This window comes from Pezoporus occidentalis, unplaced genomic scaffold, assembly GCF_034315485.1.
Source record: "Pezoporus occidentalis ecotype Australia unplaced genomic scaffold, CSIRO_AGI_Poc_V1 ctg3, whole genome shotgun sequence".
NCBI lineage: Eukaryota > Metazoa > Chordata > Aves > Psittaciformes > Psittacidae > Pezoporus > Pezoporus occidentalis.
Genome location: NW_026914940.1, coordinates 16,141,487 through 16,160,914, shown reverse-complemented (window position 1 = coordinate 16,160,914; position 19,428 = coordinate 16,141,487).

Genomic DNA, 19,428 nt, shown 5'->3' with positions numbered 1-19,428 from the left:
ATAGAACTTCTGAACTGAAGGATAATGCTCTGGAACTTGGAAAGTTTCTAGTGTCTTATCCTGATATGTTCATGGTATTTTGCATCATATAGATACTAAATTCATGAAACCAGACATTGTTTACTAACACCTCATCTTTGCTGTATGAATATTTGGCACCCAAATTCACCTAGTTCACCCATATCTAGCTTGTATATTGCTATGTCTCATCCTCTTTTGGTACAAGCCAAGCGGTTTCCTTCAAAACAAGCCTTCAGGATCCTTCTGGAGACTGTTCAAAGCCAAGGGTTCTTCTGATAAACATTGTCCAAAAGACTGCATAAAGTCTTTCTCCTCCACAGGTCTCTAGTACTAATTTAGCAGCTGAAGTACCATTCTCTCTCTTTTATTTAATGTCATAGTCAGGCAGAATATCACTATGTGCCAGAAGTCACTCTGGTGAACTGTAACACAGCCTTCCTCTTATTTCAGATACTGTACACTTACACACTTGTACAGAGATTTTTTTCTTAGGACCACAGGTGGACCATATCAGACCCAGAAGAAAGCTATCACCAAATACTGCATATTGTGACTAACTTGCCATAGACTCCCTCTGGTGAGTTCAGACATTGTTACTTTTTTACATTGGGAACATTTTCTGTAGAAAGTCATGTGCATAACTCATATGACATATTGTAGGGAAGTAATAATACCCCTCACCCACTGGTGAGGTTGCAGCTAGTATACTGCATTCACTTCTGAGCCCCTCATTACAAGACAATTTGTTGCTAGGGCAGATCCAGAGAAGGGTCTAGAGCAGAAGTCTGATGGGAAACAACTGAGGGAACTGGGGTTGTTTAGTCTGTAGAACTACAACTACCTGAAAGAAGGATGGAGAGAGCAGGTGGCTGGTCTCTTCTCCCAAGTAACAAGTGATACCAGAAGAGGAAATGACCTCAAGCTGTGCCAGGGGAGTTTTAGACAGGATATTAGGAAAAATTTCTTCACTGAAAGGGTAGTCAGGCATTGGAACAGGTTTCCCAGGGAAGTGGTGAAATCATCATCCCTGGAAGTGTTCAAAAAAGATGTAGATGAGGCCCTTAGTGACATGGTTTAGTGGTGGTCTTGTCAGTCATGGGGTAAAGGTTGGACTTGCTGATCTTGAAGATCTTTTCCAACCTAGCTGATTCTGTGATTATCCCACAATAAATTTTCATAGAGGTCTTAACATTCATAGAGGTCTTGAAGATAATTCATTTTCAACACATTTTCTTAAAATAAATAATCAGGTGGAGTTTTAATAAAAACTTGGTAGAAAAGCTTTCATTTGAGGCCATTGACTCTTAGATGACTGAAAATGTGCAGAATGATCAAGTGAACATTAAGATTCTCTTAAATTAGCATATTCCCTAATCACAAATTGCTAGGTAGACAGTTTTTCTATCAGTATGGACTATGTGAAAACCTTACTTTTCTGGATCTTATTTTAATTGGAACAGGATTAGGGAATCACTTGGCTTTTCTTTATTTGCCTCTAATACTTCTAGAACTCAGTGATTACAGCTGCACCTGATGATGAAATTGAGGAGTCAAAAAATATGAAGTGGTGAGGTAAAAGGGAGAGCCAAAGTCTAACTATCCTTTGAAGTGAAAGGTATGCATTCTTTACCTGGGGAATGGTAGTGATGGAAGTAATAATGGCAAAGAAACATAATCTAATAATGTGATTTTTTTTAAATGACAATCAAAATGAAAATCTTCCCAAGGTGAGATTCAGTCTCTCTGTTTATATTAAAAATTTGCATATTTCCATAAGTAGTGATGAAAGTTTTTTAAAGTTTTTTAGGGCTTTTTTTTGAAAGTTTTTTTTTGTCGTTGATAGTTTGGTTTGGGTGTTTTTTTTGTGTGTGCGTGTTGTTTTTGTGTGTGTGTGAGCGTCTGTGGAATTTCAAATAAAAAACTGGTTAGAAAAAAGGGTGTTTGATGGTATGAATTATTTGTTCAGCTGAGCTAGAGAAGCTAGAAAGAGCTAGAGAGGACTAGAGAGGCTCATTTGTCCTGATTTTGGCTGGTATAGAGTTAATTTTCTTCCCAGTAGTTTGTATAGTGCTGTGGTTTTGCTTTAGAATGATAATAATGTTGAGAACACGCTGATGTTTTTCAGTTGTTTCTAAGTAGCACTTACCCAATTCAAGGACGTCTCATTTTCCTATGCTCTGCTAGTAAGGAGGGTCACGAGAAGCCAGGAGAGAGCACAGTCAGGGCAGCTGACCTGAATTAGGCAAATGGAAATTCCATCTCATAGAATGTCATGCTCAGTATATAAACTGGGGGGTGTTGGCCAAGAGGGGCTAGTTGCTGCCCAGGGACAGGTGGCGTATTGGTCAGTGGGTCGTGAGCAATTGTGCATCACTTGTCTTTTCTGAGCTTTATTTCTCTATCTCTTTTTGTTTTTCTCTCTTCTCATAACAATAATTATTTATTTTATTGCAATAATTAATCTGTTCTTATCTCAACTCATGGGTTTTACCTTTTTTTTTATGATTCTCCTCCCCATTCCACCAGGACAGCAGGGCTGTCCCTAAGCAAGTGGGTGTACTTGGTTGTTGGCTATGGTGTATCCATGACATAACTTTATGACAAATGGTGAAAAGAAGGTAATTCTGGAAGAAATTAATTTCATTCTGAAGCACTATTCAATTTGTTATAGGAAATTTTAGGTTCTTGCCTTCAGTAATAGTGTTAATGCCTTGTTTTTATTAAGCTGGCATAATTCAAATTCACTGTTTATTGATGCTCCATGCCAGTTGATAGAACCATAGAATGGTTTGGGTTGGAAGGGACCTTAAATGTCATCTAGTTCCAACCCCCCTACCAGTGTCAGGGACACCTTCCACTAGACCAGGTTGCTTAAAACCCCGTGCAACCTGGCCCTGCCAGGGATGGAGCATCCACAAGTTCTCTGGGCAACCTGTTCCAGAGTGTCATAACCCTCAAAGTAAAGAATTTTGCCCTTATATCTAGTTTGAATGTCCCCTCTGTCAGTTTAAAACCATTCCCCTTTGTCCTATCACTAGATGCTCTTGTAAAAAGTCCCTCTCCATATTTCTTGAAAGGCCACAATAAGGTCTCCCTGGAGCCTTCTCTACTCCAGGCTGAGCAAACCCAACTCATCCTGTCTTCATAGGAGAGGTGCTTCAGCCCACTGAACATCTTCAAACTGTCTGAATTACTTAATTGCACTGAAATATATGTATTGTATAGAAGAACATTTATTTTCAGTGTAGATTTAACCAATGCAAACAAATACAAATATATTGAATAAAATAATTAAAATATAAATTGTATTTATTTTATATATATATACATATATATATAAATGGAATTGAATCTATTTACAACCAGAGCTCAATATGAGGATTTAACAAGCTACCTTTATTCCTTACTCTTAGAATGTAGCTCAATAATTTGTTTTGAAACCAGTTATTCTTCTTGTAGAACTGGCATACTGGTCAATTCAAAAATATTACTTTTTTCTCTAAATTTTTCCAGTGCTGTTTTTCCCTTCCTAGGTAGAACAATCTATGGCACAGACCATCTTGAAAACTGATGTTAATAATAAGGAAGAAATAACAGCCAGTTGTCACACTGTATTACATCAGATTCTTGTCTCTACTCTCTCTGGGAAATATTCTGAAATTAGTACATAATCATTTTGTGCTTTTAATTAAATAACAACCAGGTATCCAAGTATCAGAAAGAAATACACTTTTGCTTTTGAACTTTATAAAACAAAAAATGGAGAGCAATGATCAGATTGGACTTGTGTCTTTTAAATAAAAATCACCAGTTGCTCTTGAAAACTTATAACTTTTTTTTTTTTCAGGCTCATTCAATCCACATCTCCTGGAAAACTGCAATTTAAAAAAATAAGCCCTTTCAAGAACTGTAGCAACTTCATAAAAAATATAGCAGATGGTGAGTACTTCAGAATGATATTTTTTCAAGGTATGAAAGGAAAATACAATACTTGATTTTACTATTATTATGAAAAGTTAAAGCAATAGGTGGACATAATGGAGAATTGCATTACATGTCCAAAAGAGACCTCAGACAGTATAATGAATTTAATCCCTACTGTAGTCAATATATATTTAGTCCCCTGCATTTTGATTATACATGAAAAGCTAAAAGGATTATATGTTTTAAATGTAAAGTCTGAATCAGAATCACAGAATCATAGAATAGTTAGGGTTGGAAAGGACCTTAAGATCACCTAATTTCAACCCTCTGCCGTGCGCAGGGATGCCTCACACTAGACCATGTCACCCAAGACTCTGTCCAGCCTGGCCTTGAGCACTGCCAGGGATGGAGCATTCACAACTTCCTTGGGCAACCCATTTCAGTGCCTCACTCACAGTAAAGAACTTCTTCCTTACCTCTAACATAAACTTTCGCTCTGTAAATTTGAACCCTTACCCCTTGTCCTATCACCGCAGTCCCTACTACTACAGACTTAATTTAAAACTCTTAAACTGAATATATCATGTTCAAAAACCAGAAATTTTTTAGAAGGTATTTCATATCTGGAACATTCTGAATTTCATGTGAACAGTGAATTATCACTTTTTTCTAGATTCCTGTATTTTTTTAACCTCAAAATCTATAATAGGAGGTAAAATGGTCTGATATACAGCTAAATATTTTAGTGTTTTCCCATAAGATTAATTTTCAATATTATGGAAGTACCAGTAGATGTCCCTATTGCTTTATTATTTCCAGAGGTTAAAAACAAAAAAAAAGAAACCTGAACCAAAACTGACAACTTCCTCCCCAACCCCCCAAACAAAACAATCAACCCCCACCCCTCCAACAACCACAAAACATTACCCAAGCATTTCATATCTGGAAGGGAAACATGAAGCTAATGATGAAGAAACCGATAATACTATGGCTTTTCCAGTTGTTTTCCTGCAGGAAGACCATATTTAACTTAAGCAAAACTCTTATTACACTATTATTACCACTGCTATCTGGATTATGAAATACGACGTATTTCAGTTGGCCTTTTTTCCTGGAATTTGGCATTCCTTATCGTGTTGCCTTAGCAGAAATCTGGGCCTCATAAAGGGTTGTGTACTGAAGCCACAGCTTGTGTACTAGCCACACCTAGTGACAACTCTCCTTATGGTCACACTCACCTCCCAGCCCTCCTTCTATATTGGTTTCTACATAGTGGGTGGCCAGTCATTCGAATTTTCACATTTCAGGATTAAGGTCTGATAAAGTTCTGTGAACATTTAGGGAGCTTATGACTTAAAAGTGCTTATAACTGTTGAGTCTTTACATTACCTCTATGGAAAGACTTAGTTTGCATTAGTGTCAGAAAATAAGGATTTGAACCAAGACTGATTAAACTGGGAGCAAGATAATGCTGGTAACAAACTTTTCTTTGCCTTCAAACAAACATAAAGGTGCTTAAAAATTATTTTTTATTTTAAAAACTAGAATACACAGTCTATATTTGCAAGGAATGGACAAATGCTGCAGCACGTGACCTGACTTAAAAACATCAGCAAAATCCACGCTTGAGCTATTCTCGAGTCTCAGCATTATCTGGAGAAGTGGTGTATAGTGTTAAATGCAGTTTGTATGTGTTTCTGTTTCATGCTTTTGTGCTTCACCAAACACTTTTCATGATTTGCTTCTGCTCAGAAAATGCATAATCTGCTTGCTGCCTCTGTTTCTGCAAATTTGTCTATGTGGTGGAGTGGAACAATGAGGGAAGATTTATCATTTGTTTTCTCAGATGTCTACCACTAAAACCATTTTCCCTCTCCCAATTAATTGTCTAATTTTATTTCATTTCTCTATTACTCAGGCATATAAGCGTGGTAAAGTTGTAATGTATCTCATTGGGGCACAGTGATGCACTTTTTTTACTCATCTTCTTTTAGGCCGGATACATTTCCTGAAAGCTTAAAATAGTATTAGGAACTACAGAAAGAAGAAAAATAATAATAATAAAAAATAAGATATGTGAAAAACTTGTGAGGAAAAAAAAAAGGTTAAGTGCCCTTGATGCATCACGAAACTTGAAGAGGCAGTTTAAAAATAATCCCGAATACCTATTGACACTCAGGGCACAGAACAGCACTACACCTTTACCTTCCCTTTATTTTTTACATCTGCTCTTGTCTACCTAGAAATATTCTGCTTGGATGAAAAGTATAGGGGTATTCATGTTGTAATATTATATTCCTAAATTTCTATGTGAAAATGAGGATACTGAATTTATTAGTTAAATATATGGGGGTTTAAAAATATTGTATTGGTATTTGGGAATCCTATTGAATTTAAGGACATTTTGAGTCTGGGAGTATTTTAGAATAAGGTCTGCATATGGTTACTGACTCCAACTCTGCCTTGTTATGGCACAGTGAAAGGAAAAAGAAAATCAGAGATGAGAAAAGACTAAAACTACAAAGAACAAAATATAATTTAATCTCCCTCACATGAAATCACATTTTGAATTAATTCGAATATTTGAATATTTGATTTTTAGTGAAAATTGTCTTATTCTTGACTTCTTTTATTTGCGAATCCATTTATATACTCCCTGTTTTCAATACCCTTGTTTTTTTTTTTGTAACTAGAAAGAAATAAAATAGAGAAAGATCTTCAGAAACACACACATGCAAAATCCTTAAATACAGCTACACTAGTTCATAAATATCTAAGTTTTAGCTAATGCGTACATGAGGTACAGATGACTTAAATGATGTACAGCTAAAGCACACCATAAACATATAAAGCACAAAACAAGAAAGGAAGAAAGAAGATCCAGGGCCAGACAATCGCACAGCTCTAGGATCAAGGACAGTGGGGCATTAAAGTTTACGCAGCCTTTTTTTATTCATAACACAGTTGTCAAAGAACGTGACAGTCAGTGACATTTCTCCATAGTGTCAAATACTTTGTGCTGCTGCCATAGACAGCTCTCAGGTACTTGTTTGGTGAACTTGTGGTTTTCAGTTGCAGCTAGCATAGCTGGTATTTAAGCTTCACCTACTTTATAACAATAATATTTTTCTACTTTTGGCATATATATAAATGCTGTTAAGAATCAATAGTATACATAAGAATATTTGTTCTAATAAAAAAGGATATACTTTGGGTTTAAAACCAACAATATTTTCTTAGATATTTGGAGTCACAATGATAATTAACTAGGATTATCCCTGATTCTTGAATTATACAGCAACACATCTCAAGACTCAATTAGGTTCTGAGACAGCATGGAAATAGAAAGGCCTAGAAACCATAATTTTACATTACCACAAATTTAAGAATATAGGTATATTGTTTCTTTTGTTGCTCAATTTGAGAAATAAAGGTGTTTTTCAAATATAATTTATCTTAATTCTCATTTTTATTAAATTATTTTTATTAGAATTATGTACGGGAATCTTATTACCACAGTGAGTACGAATACAATATGTTGTGAAGCATCTGAAGTAATTTTCAAAGATGCTCAGGCAAGATGTCTCTTTTATTCTTGGATATTTTTTTTTTTAAAAGTAAGTAAAAAATATGTTCACTCAAAGATTCAAACCTAGGGAGCCCTATGAGACTCTAGAGCGTGCATACACACCTACACACCTACTTTCATAGCTGAAAAGGTTCTGTATTTAAACTTAAAGGACATCATTTTTATATAAACACATGCACATAGACACAAAACAAAATTAGTAATTAACTTTGCAGATAATATTCACTATTAAATGGAATCATTTTTTATGCAGCACATTCATCAGCAGGAATGTACAATCATCTCTCTTAAGTGAAGCTGTGGTTTTGGAGAATACTCAGCTTTTCACCACCCCAGAGGTGCCTTTCCAAGGTGCCTTTACAGAGCTACTTACTGCTGGTCTGAAGTGCTGACCTCCAGACTGATGACAAAAATTGCTGGTTGCTGCACAATCTGAAAGCTGATCCTATTCTTAATTGCTGACTTGTGTTTTTTTCCAAATCCAACAGTAAGATGGGGATTTTTCAGAAAGAGAAGGTGAAAGGGATGCACAGGGATATATAGAAATCTTCCCTAATGTTAAAGGGGGTGGACAAATTTGTAACAGATATCTAATTCTGTTAGAAAATCTAGACAAAAATGTTTATTGCCATTTGTGGCTTTGTAGGATTGGGTGTGAATGAGTAGTCTGACTGCCTTTAATGAGGCTACTTGTTTCACATGAAATTGCATTATATAATATGGTATTCAGAAGCCCTGAGTCTGATATCCCAACTTTCAGTGTTAATATTTCACAGTTCTATATTTGGAGCTTTAAAACTGTTTTAAAATCCCCTACATCTACATTAGCCATAACAGTTTAAATTATATGCATTGTGAAATTTTACTTTGATTTATCATGAGATAAAGGGGTTTGCAAAATGCACAGTATCAGAAATATTTATTTAACTCCAGTGTAAAATATTTGTACTGCATCTGATTCAAGATATTTAATTTTCTTGACTATGTGATTCTTTCAAATATGTAGTCCTCAAAGTCGTTTTTGATTATTTGGAGTGTTTTTTTGTTTTGTTTTTTTTTTTGTTTGTTTTGTTCTAGGTTTTTTTTTTTGTTTTTTTTTTTTGTTGTTGTTTGTGGATTTTTTGTTGTTTTTTATTTCTCATAACAATTTTGGAAATATTAATTGCATTTATGGGCTTTTATTGGTGCCAAGCTATTGCGTCTGCTGGTTGTGTAGATTAGCAATATTTAAACAGTCTTCATGAAGCAGTTGAAAGGTTACATTAAAATGTTGCTGTCCTGCTAATTTGATCACACTTCTAATTTGTAAAGAGCATATGAGCAGATCAAACAAATGTTTTGTGCAGCTGGAAACTCTGATAGTGACTGAAATTTAGAAGCCAAAGGATAAATAAACAGACCCTACAGGGATTCATCAAAAGCCTGAATTTTTGTTGGACTAATGGTGTAAAGAAGGCTTTATTGCTCTATGTGCAGCTTTTTTTGTGACTCTTGCCTACAAAGACCTCTATTCAGCAAAGATTAAACCCACTGTCCTGAAATGTGGGTGCTGACAACATTGCTCTGCTATGGCTCTTAGGCTTTCAGGTCTAGAATACAGCTAGACACAATTTTTTTTTCATTATTTTTTATTTATTACTTTATAATTTTCTACTCTTCAGCCCATCCTCAGCTGAATATTCTATCAGCAGCATATGCTTACACGTTTCTGCTTCAAGGTTGGGAAGAATCTACAACCACCTTAAGTTCCTTAAAAGTCTGGTCTAAAGAAAAAGAAGAAAGAGAGGAAGTAGTCTACTTCACTGTTCTGATTTTGAAAAGTTTGGCACAATCCTTTATGTTGAGAAAAACAAGACATATTTTCAGCATACAAGGAGACAATAGCAAATGCATGTTTTGGAGTTTCTTGTATAGTAAAATCCCTGCTTGTAAAATTCTTATTTAAAATTCAGATTACAGTTTAAAAAAAATCAGATTACTTTGGTTTTGAATGTTGTGGGGGGGAAAAAAACACATCACGACTTACTCGAGAACATGAGGGAGAGTTGGCTTCACTTAACTGTATAGTCCTATTAATCTTTTTTGTTCATCCAATAACTATTACAAGAATAAAAATACAAGAATGAGAAGTATCTTCTTGGTTTTGGCATCAAAATTAAGCTCACAGAGACAATTTCAATTATGCTGCATGTCTGCTGCAGATCAGTATATTATTTCTCTAGGAATTAAAATATTGAAGTTTTTAGGCTGAGTAGCTTCAGACCACTGTATATGGATTTAAAATTGCTTCAACATACTTCTTCAGGCTGAATGTGGGTTGTACCTTTTTCCTTGATAAATTTAGAGAAGGAAATCACACCTATTCTCAGGCCTGTTTTGACAGACCAGACAGTCCAGTCTCTGTAAATACCCACCACTTAAGTAAAGAATGTGTTCCCCTTCACCTACTCTCTGTATCTACTCCTTCTCAAGTCTTCTTTCTGCAGTGCATATGATTGTAACTACACACAAGATGTATGCTATTTTCTACTGGCAGATGTACTTCAATATCCAATATCTCATTTTGTTTTCATCTTTCAAATCACAGTGATGACTGGGCTTTTTCTTTTCTCTATTTTCTAGATTTGTTTCACCTTCATCTGCTTGCAACAGCTCTTGTTATTAAGCCCTATAGAACAGCCTTTTGTACAATCCAGCACTTCTTTTTGCTGAAACCCTTATGTCTGCTTTTTTGTTGTGTTATTTTTTAATCTTCCTTTCAAAAATTTTGATCAACCACTGTATTTCTCATACCTCTTTTAACTTGAAAGCTTTCTTAGCCATATTCTACTTTCTGTGTCAAAGTGAGCAATAAAATATTGCATGAGACTTTACAGAATTGCACTAGAATTTCCTTTCAGCAAAGTATCACTCACATTTCTGATATCACGCCCACTTTTTTCCCTCTCACCCAGTTCATAGTAATCATCTTGTGCTATCATTTATTAAAAAATAACATAGGGTGAAAGTAAAACATTTCTGAAAAACAGACAAGCCCACTAGCTGATCTATCTAGAATAAGAAAGGCCTATCAATTCCATCTGTGAGCAGCTCTTTGCTCTTCAATAAAATTAATACATTCATTTGTATGCCTAAATTTCTTACAATATCCTGACTTAACAAAAATATCAAATATTATCAAACCTTTTATCTGGTCATTAGGTTACTTAACTAACGCTATTGTTACCACAAAAGAATGTTAAGTCTACACTACAAAGAGAGGAACTTCTCATTGTTTTTTACTTGATCAGTCATTTTCAAAGGTAAAAGTCTCTCTTTCCCTTTTTTCCATTTGTTTTAAGATCATGACTGTAATTGTGTCTCTCTTCATTGTTGTGGGTTACCTTTCCTCAAGAGAAGAACCATGGCTTTTTTACAATATAAACTGCTCCTTTCAAGTGCTCAAGGCATTTCTATTCTCTTCTTTTTTTTTAATTTTCTATTCTATTTTTTTTGATAACTAGAACTTTTTTTCTAATGAAATAGCTAGACATTTTTCAGATGGAAGCTTGAATATTCAGACACTCATAAGCAATAATAGACCTCATAGCAGCCTTCCAGTATCTAAAGGGGGCCTACAAAGATGCTGGAGAGGGACTCTTCGCTAGGGACTGTAGTGATAGGAGAGGGGGTAATGGGTTAAAACTTGAACAGGGGAAGTTTAGATTGGATAAGGAAGAAGTTTTTTACTGTAAGGGTGGTGAGGCACTAGAATGGGCTGCCCAAAGAATTAAGTTCTCCATCCCTGGCGGTTGGCCAGGTTGGACAGAACCTTGGGTAACATGGTTTAGTATGAGTTGTCCCTGTCCATGGCAGGGATGTTGGAACTGGGTGATCTTAAGGTCCTTTAGAACCCTAACTATTCTATGATTCTATAATAAATTAACATTTCTCTTACAGCACAATGTACAGACATTTTTTTAAAGAATTCAAATATTACTGTACCAACAGATGATAAGAATTAAGTTCTCCAAAAGACAGCGCACCCCAAAAACCCTCCAGGATGCCAACAGACTAATTAAAAAACATAAAATGTGTATCTTAGTTTAGCTTATAAATATTGGTGGGTTTGTTTCTCAGGTATTTTACAGTTATTTGGGATGTAATTTGCCAGCAGGTATCAACATCCCATGTAGTATCTTCAGGTTGCCTTTCTACTTAAGACAAAGAAATAAGAACTTCTGAGTTACAATTCTTATATTTTAGGTTTATAAAACTCTTTTACCCGTTAATTTTTAAGGAAATCTTGGTTTTTAAATTTTATTTCTGAGATATAACTTTTGGATAAATCACCTTTTTTTTTTCTCATTTAATGTTTTTTTTTCCTCGGGGGGGGAAACTAGTGTGTTAATTGTTCCTTTATGTTATATTCTGTTTTTTTGTTTGTTTGTTTGCTTTTTTTTCTTTTTTTTAAATAAGTCTGAAATTACATAGCTGAAATATTACTCCAGAGTAAATGTTAGGGGTTTCAGCGTTTTCTTGGAGGAATATTATGAATTGATCAACATGATAGGAAGGAATGATGGAGGGAAGGAATGCCATTCAGAGGACCTTGACACACTTGTGAGGTGGGCAGATGCCAACCTTATGAAGTTTAACTATGCCGTGTGCAAGGTCCTACACCTGGGTCAGATCAATCCCAGGCACAGCTACAGGTTGGGCAGAGAAGAGATTCAGAGCAGCCCTGTGGAGAAGGACTTGGGCGTGTTGGTCGATGAGAAAATGAACATGAGCCAGCAGTGTGCGCTCACAGCCCAGAGAGCCAACCGTAACCTGGGCTTCATCAAAAGTAGTGTGACCAGCAGGTAGAAGGAGGTGATCCTGCCCCTCTACTCTGCTCTCATGAGACTTCACTTGGAGTATTGTGTGCAGTTCTGGTGTCCTCAACATAAAAAAGACATGGAACTGTTGGAACAAGTCCAGAGAAGGGCCACGAGGATGATCAGGGGGCTGGAGCACCCCCCATATGAAGATAGGCTGAGAAAGTTGGGGCTGTTCAGCTTGGAGAAGAGAAGGCTGCGTGGAGACCTCCTAGCAGCCTTCCAGGATCTGAAGGGGGCCTATAGGGATGCTGGGGAGGGACCATTCATTAGGGCCTGTAGTGATAGGACAAGAGGTAATGGGTTAAATCTTAAACAGGGGAAGTTTAGATTGGATATAAAGAGGAAGTTCTTTACTGGTAGGGTGGTGAGGTACTGGAATGGGTTGCCCAGGGAAGTTGTGAATGCTCCATCCCTGGTGGTGTTCAAGGCCAGATTGGTCAGAGCCTTGTGTGACATGGTTTAGTGTGAGTTGTCCCTGCCCATGGCAGGGGTGTTGGAACTAGATGATCTTAAGGTCCTTTCCAACCCTAACTATTCTGTGATTCTATATAACCAAAAGAATAATATTTCTTTTCACCCAAACTTTCCAATATTGCCTTTATGTTGGTTCCAAACACTTGGAATGGAAATGCTTCCTGTTAACATGAAAGATTATTCTACACATAACAAAATTATGTTCTTCTCTGTTCACAAGCAGTTTGGGCAGTTTTCTGTCAGACAACAATGCATTTACCATTTTTATCATAGCAAAAGAAAATTACAAACCTGTAATAGCACTTAGAAGAGGTGATATCTTGCAAGAACAATATCCTGCTTGTATTTGTTTGTTCAGGAGAGGCAGACATTGAAAGTTCCTTCTAGTACATGGAAAACAATCAAATCTGAAGCTCTATTGAAAGATAAATGTCTGGGTAGAACTCTTCCCCTTCTCCATGAAAAAAATACACAAATAACTGAAAAGAGAAAACAAAGGGATGCTGGACTTCCTAGGTCAATATATAAATAAGGCAACATAAATGTTCTTAAGATATTAAAATACCCAATAAAGTGCTGTCACATTATATTTTTCAGTGCTTAAGTTAGACTAGATGCATCAGGATTTTGGACTGGAAATGACAATGTGTTACTCATTATTACAAACATCCTAATTTTCAATCTTGTAGTTTGAAATCAGCTCATATCAGTTCATATCTGTTAATCTCTCTTTTAGAAGCTTATGTATGGGTTGCTTTTAATCTGTTCCTCAACTATTTTGAAACTGCCCACGTTTTGTTTGGTTTTTTTTTATTTCCAGTGGGTACTTATACATTTCACATTGTCATTGAAATGGCATGAGATCATTACAGGAACTGAGATCTTCCTCATACTCTTCTGAACACTGAGTTAATATCTTGTGCTCAATACTGAAGTGATATCTAAACACTTGCAGCTTCCAGCAAAGCAATATACTTTTGTGAATCTGTTTCTTTAACTCTATTGATCATCAAAATAATATTACTTCTATTAATTCCCTAGACTTGTCAATAAAATCTCTCTGACGTAGGAACAGCAAGAGAGTAAGAGTTTAGCAGGTCGTTTGGAATTTACTAGATAAGTACTTGGAGTAATTCTGTGAATTAGTAGGAAAGGATTCTCTGCAAGACTCTAAGAAACAGTAGAGTCAAAGTGGGCTTAAAATGAGAACACTTCAAACAAGAAATACCACAAGAGGCAGTAAGGACGACGTTTAAACCGTTATCTTCCTAGGAAAAGCTAAAACGTCACAATTATTGTCTTTGTGTTCAAACTTTGCTTACAAAAGTATCAGTGAAAAGTGAGATTCCAGAGAAGGTTCATACACTTGTAAAGTCTTATGTCTTCCAGAAAGTGCATGAGAGGTCTCTGCCATGCGCTGAATCATTCTGACAAAGGTGTTTTGTCACATAACACTTTCAAACAGAATTGTACCACAGTTCTATGATTTTCTGAAAGTAGTGTAAATACTTGCATATTATAATGATTGAAAAACCACAATTGTTGTGGGTTTTGTTTGGATTTTATTTTCTGCAAGCATAATTCACAGTGACATTGTTTCATCATAACAGTTTGCTGTTTTGGTTTGGGTTTGGTTTTTTGTTTTTGTTTTTTTGTTTTGTTTAAGTTGGTTGTTTCGTTGTTTGTTTAGTTTTTGTTGTTTTTTTTTTTAATCAGTTTATTTAATCTTAGTCCAGAATTTCTTTCTGGAAAAGTTTTAAGAATTCTTAAAGTCATCTGTGTGTCTCTTGTTTGCTGCAAGTCACCTGGAAGATTTTAAAAGCAGAACAAATCAAATGCAACTGAAAGAATTACCTGGTATAATTAAAGAGAAATTTAATTAAGAACTTTTGTGATGAAGTTGATAATTTATTTTATGACAGATGCAATTTTAAGTACCTTCTTATGGTGACTAACTTTGGAAAATGTTTATAGTACATCAGTGTTTCAAATGTATAGAAGAGTAATGAATCCTATGTGTATGTTTTTCTTTTCTATTAATTTATTAATATGTTGCTTTTATTAGATGTATAAGACTATCTTTTTTTTAAAAGTAGCTATTAAGAGCTGTTGGAATTCAATAAAATACTCAAGGCATTTCATATTTTCATCTAATATTTTGGAGAATGTGCTGTGATAGTTAGATTATGTCAAGAACAATTACTTGACATACCCTAATTAACAAAATGCAAATGACATATATCAAATAGACCCCCAAATAAATACTACTGAGTATTTTAACAGTATTTTATAATGCTTGTGTTCTCTTAAATATCTTTCTCATGAGGCTGCATAAATATCCTCCTTTTTTTTTTGCATTTTCTGTACTATAGCTTCTTCTTCTCAAAACTAGAATTTAATATTTTTACTATTTCACATTAAAAAAAAATATGTTTAGAATATTGTGTATTAATCAGCCCATGAAATATCCATTAAGTGCACATGAAAAATGCATGTGAATATCATGGTTTAAGCCCATCCCCTAACTCAGAACCACACAGCTACTTGCTCACTCTCCCCCTTCCTCCCCCCTGCTCCCGGAGGGATGGGGAGGAGAATCAAAAGAATGTAAACCCCACAGGTTGAGATAAGTCCAGTAACTAAGGTACAATACAAAACCACTACTGCTACCACCAATAATAATAACAAGAAGGGGAATAACAAGGGGAGAGAATACTACCCACTGACCGATACCCAACACAACCCAAGCAGCGATCAGGGCCTTCTGGGAAACTTCCCCCCGGGTTATACTCTGGGCATGATGTGCTGTGGTATAGAATACCCCTTTGGCTAGTTTGGGTCAGGTGTCCTGTCTCTGCTTCCTCCTGGCTTCTTGTGCCCCTCCTCCCTGTCAGACCATGAGACTCAGAAAGTCCTTGGTCGGAGTAAACATTACTTAGCAACAAATAAAACATCAGTGTGTTATCAGTGCTGTTCCCAGACTAAGGTCAAAAAGACAGCACTGCACTAGCTACTAAGAAGGAGAAAAATGACTGCTACTGCTGAATCCAGGACAGTGAAGTAAATCCTACAAATGCTTATCTGCAGCACTAATTTTAACTTTTTGTGATGCAAGCTCAGATGTAATTTACTGTTTTTTTTTTTTTTTATAGTATGGGCAATGCTAGAGCTTTTCAGGTAAGATCTGTGCTGCTGTAGCTATGCCAGCTGTTGAATCTGAGGTATCAATTTATGAGATTAACTAACCATTATAATTGGGTAACTGATGAAGAAATCTTTAAGTTGTTGAAGAAATTGAGGGTCCTAAAGCAACAAGCAAAGAAACAACCAAACAAACAGAAAGCACAACAAAAATAAACCCTCACTTTTTTTTATGTATCAGTGAAGTTATTTGTTGGAACAAATTGGAAAGGTAGACTGAAAATCTAAAACTCTGTCCTGGGTTCAGCAGTAGCAGTCATGTTTTTTCCTTTGTGGTAGCTGGTACAGTGCTGTGTTTTGACTTCCAGCCTGAGAACAGTGTTGGTGAAGTCGATGTTTTCGGTTGTTGCTAAGTGATGTTTACCCTGACCAAGGACTTTGTGAGGCTCATGCTCTGCCAGGGAGGAGGGGAAGCTGTGAGGAAGCAGAGATGGGGCGCCTGACCCGGGCTAGCCAAGGAGGTATTCCATACCACAGCACGTCATGACCGGGGTGGGGGGTAACTGGGAGTTACCCGGAAGGACACGGGCTTCCAGGTGGAACTCGTTTTCTTGGCCGGTGGTATCGTATTCTCTTCCCTTGTTATTTTCCCTTATCATTGTTGTTGTTGATAGTAGCAGTGGTGATTTGTGTTGTACATTGGTTGCTGGACTGTTCTTGTCTCAACCCGTAGGAGTTGCACTCTTTCGATCCTCCTCCCCGTTCCTCCGGGAGTGGGGAAGGGGAGAGCCCCGGGTAGGGGGGGTGGGGGGGTTGGGCAGTGGGGGGCCTCAATTGCTTCCACCCCGGCACCACTCACTGGGAATGAGTGAACAAGTTACCTGACTGGGTTTAAACCATGACAAACTCAAAAAGAAGTTGCAGTTTATTAAACTCTTGTCCTAATAGTAACTCTGTTCTAAAGGGGGAGACCTCAAAAAACTTTATACAGAGGGAAGGAAACAGTATTTACAAGAATCAAATATGATTTCAATTATGTATTACTGAAGATTTTAGTGAGCAAACAACCATTTCTTGTTCAGAGTCTGGAGTTTTAGGTAAGCATAAGCTATAGGAAGGACAAAGAAGGACCTGTAAGGGTGTAAAACATCATGACCTATTCACAGAAAAACACTGAGCAAAACACTTTCATATGCCCAAAATGAAAAAAAAAGCCACAACAAACCAGCAGTTGATTGCCTAACTCAGCTTCCAGAAACTACATATTTTTATTTTTACCAATCAGAACACCATGGTTTGCAAGGTGTAATGTTCAGCCTGAGTTTGCTTTCATCAAGTTTCCTTGAGATCATCAGGACTTAACTAATATAAACCATGGACAAATAAAAATTTATTTTAGGAGAACCTTATGCTTTCAAGTTAAGGCTCAAACTGAAAGGCAAGTAAAAATTACAGGAATTATCTTAAATAAATTGCTGTCAAATAGGAAAAGTTTTTATTTCTACGTTATCTGTGACATGGCTAACAGACTTTGGATCATCTCTTATAAGTGTAATAACCCGTTTACAATTTCATGCTGTGACTACCTGATAGCAATATAAGTAGGCAGATGACTATCAGGGTTTGTACTTTCAACATGCTACCTTGTACTTATCAAACACTAATGTTTCAAGAGCTGCAACATTACTTAATTCGAAATTGCTGACACCTTCATGATAAAACATGTCTTTACTGGCTGGAACGCTGTTGTATTTCAGACCATAATTTCTACAGGTTATATGTTTTCCTGAACATAAACTTATTTTAATAACTTCAGCAACAGCTTTCAATCAGGTTGAGTTTATATATGTTCTAATATAAACAAAAGATGAAAAGATTTTTGAAGGATTCTTAGGGTACACACTTGAAAGAGACACATGCATGTAAGGGTATGTTTCAGACGAAAGGTGCTTAGTAGAGAAAAAGTATGTTTGCTGATGAAATATTCAATTGTATTTGACCAGGCTATGGCCATGTACAAAAATCAGTAGTTCATTTATCTGGGTATTTATAAGTAGCTTATTTATCCTCAGTGTGCTCTTCACTTGATGAAGCAGATCAACAGATCAGCTTTCCTCCGAACTGTTACTTATGCCTGGTGTGCAATATTACACATAAGCTGAGAGCATGGAGAGTGCATCTCTGTTCCCAGCACCCTGCCCTGCTCAGGCCATGCTACACAATATAAAGGGAGTGTTTGAGTGGAGTATGCAGGGATAAAGACTATGATTATGTATACTCAGTTTTGAGCTGAGGTGGAAGCCTTTTCACAATTCTGAGTTCAAAACTATGCAACCTTCACATTCCTTAAATTTGGTTTTGTCAGTTTTCATAATCTCAGAAAATATCAGTGAGTGACAGGTTTCTAAATACACAGTTTCAAAGTCACAGCAGAGGTTTTCAGATGTCAAGTTAAAAGTAAATAAAAACAATTTTGCCATTCCAGCAAACTCTGAATTTCAAAGCAATAAATTAGGAAGTTTATGTTTTCATTACAAGAACATACTTTTAAAAATGTTAAAGTAAATATATATTGTAGGAGTCAGATAATTTACTAAGGCAGGTTCCTGCAACTTTTGGATTATAAAGTAGAGATCCAGAAGCAAATTGATGCATGGCCTGCTTGACGAGGGTGATACTGACAATGCATATCAGCACATGCTTGAGTATTTTCCACACTCCTGTGGTAAGATACTCCTATGGGCTCTCCCCACAATTTTTCACCAGCAAAGCTCATGAAGGGTCTGGAGAGCAATTCTCATGAGGAATGGCTGAGAGAACTGGAGTTGTTTAGTTTGGAGATGAGAAGGCTCAGGGGGAACCTTATCACTCTCTACAGCTACCTGAAAGAAGGTTGTGGTAAGGTGGGGGCCAATCTCCTTCCAAGCAACAAGTGGTAGTACAGGAGGTAATGGCCTCAAGCTGCATCAGGGGAGGTTTAGATTGGATATTAGGAAATATTTCTTTACCAAGAGAGTGGTTGGGTATCGGAACAGGCTTTCCCAGGGAAGTGGTGGAATCACCATCCCTTGAAGTGTCGAAAAACTGTGTAGACGAGGCATTCAGTGACATGATTTGGTGGTGGTCTTGGCAGTTCTGGGGTAATTGTTGTATTTGTTGACCTTAAGTTCTTCCAACCTAATTGATTCTATGATTTTATTATTCTATGATTCTATTTAGTCAAGGTCAACTCTAAGAGCCTTTTTGATCTTCCATTGAAGTGGGATGCAGATATTAATCTTGTGAAATATCACGAACTGGTCTGTATGCACAGATTTTTTTACTTGTGCTTGGTAGTAGCTGGCATTTTAAGTTCTAGTGTAAAACTGAAGGATGTAAATAGAATATAAGAAATTACACAATCCCATTATCAGATAG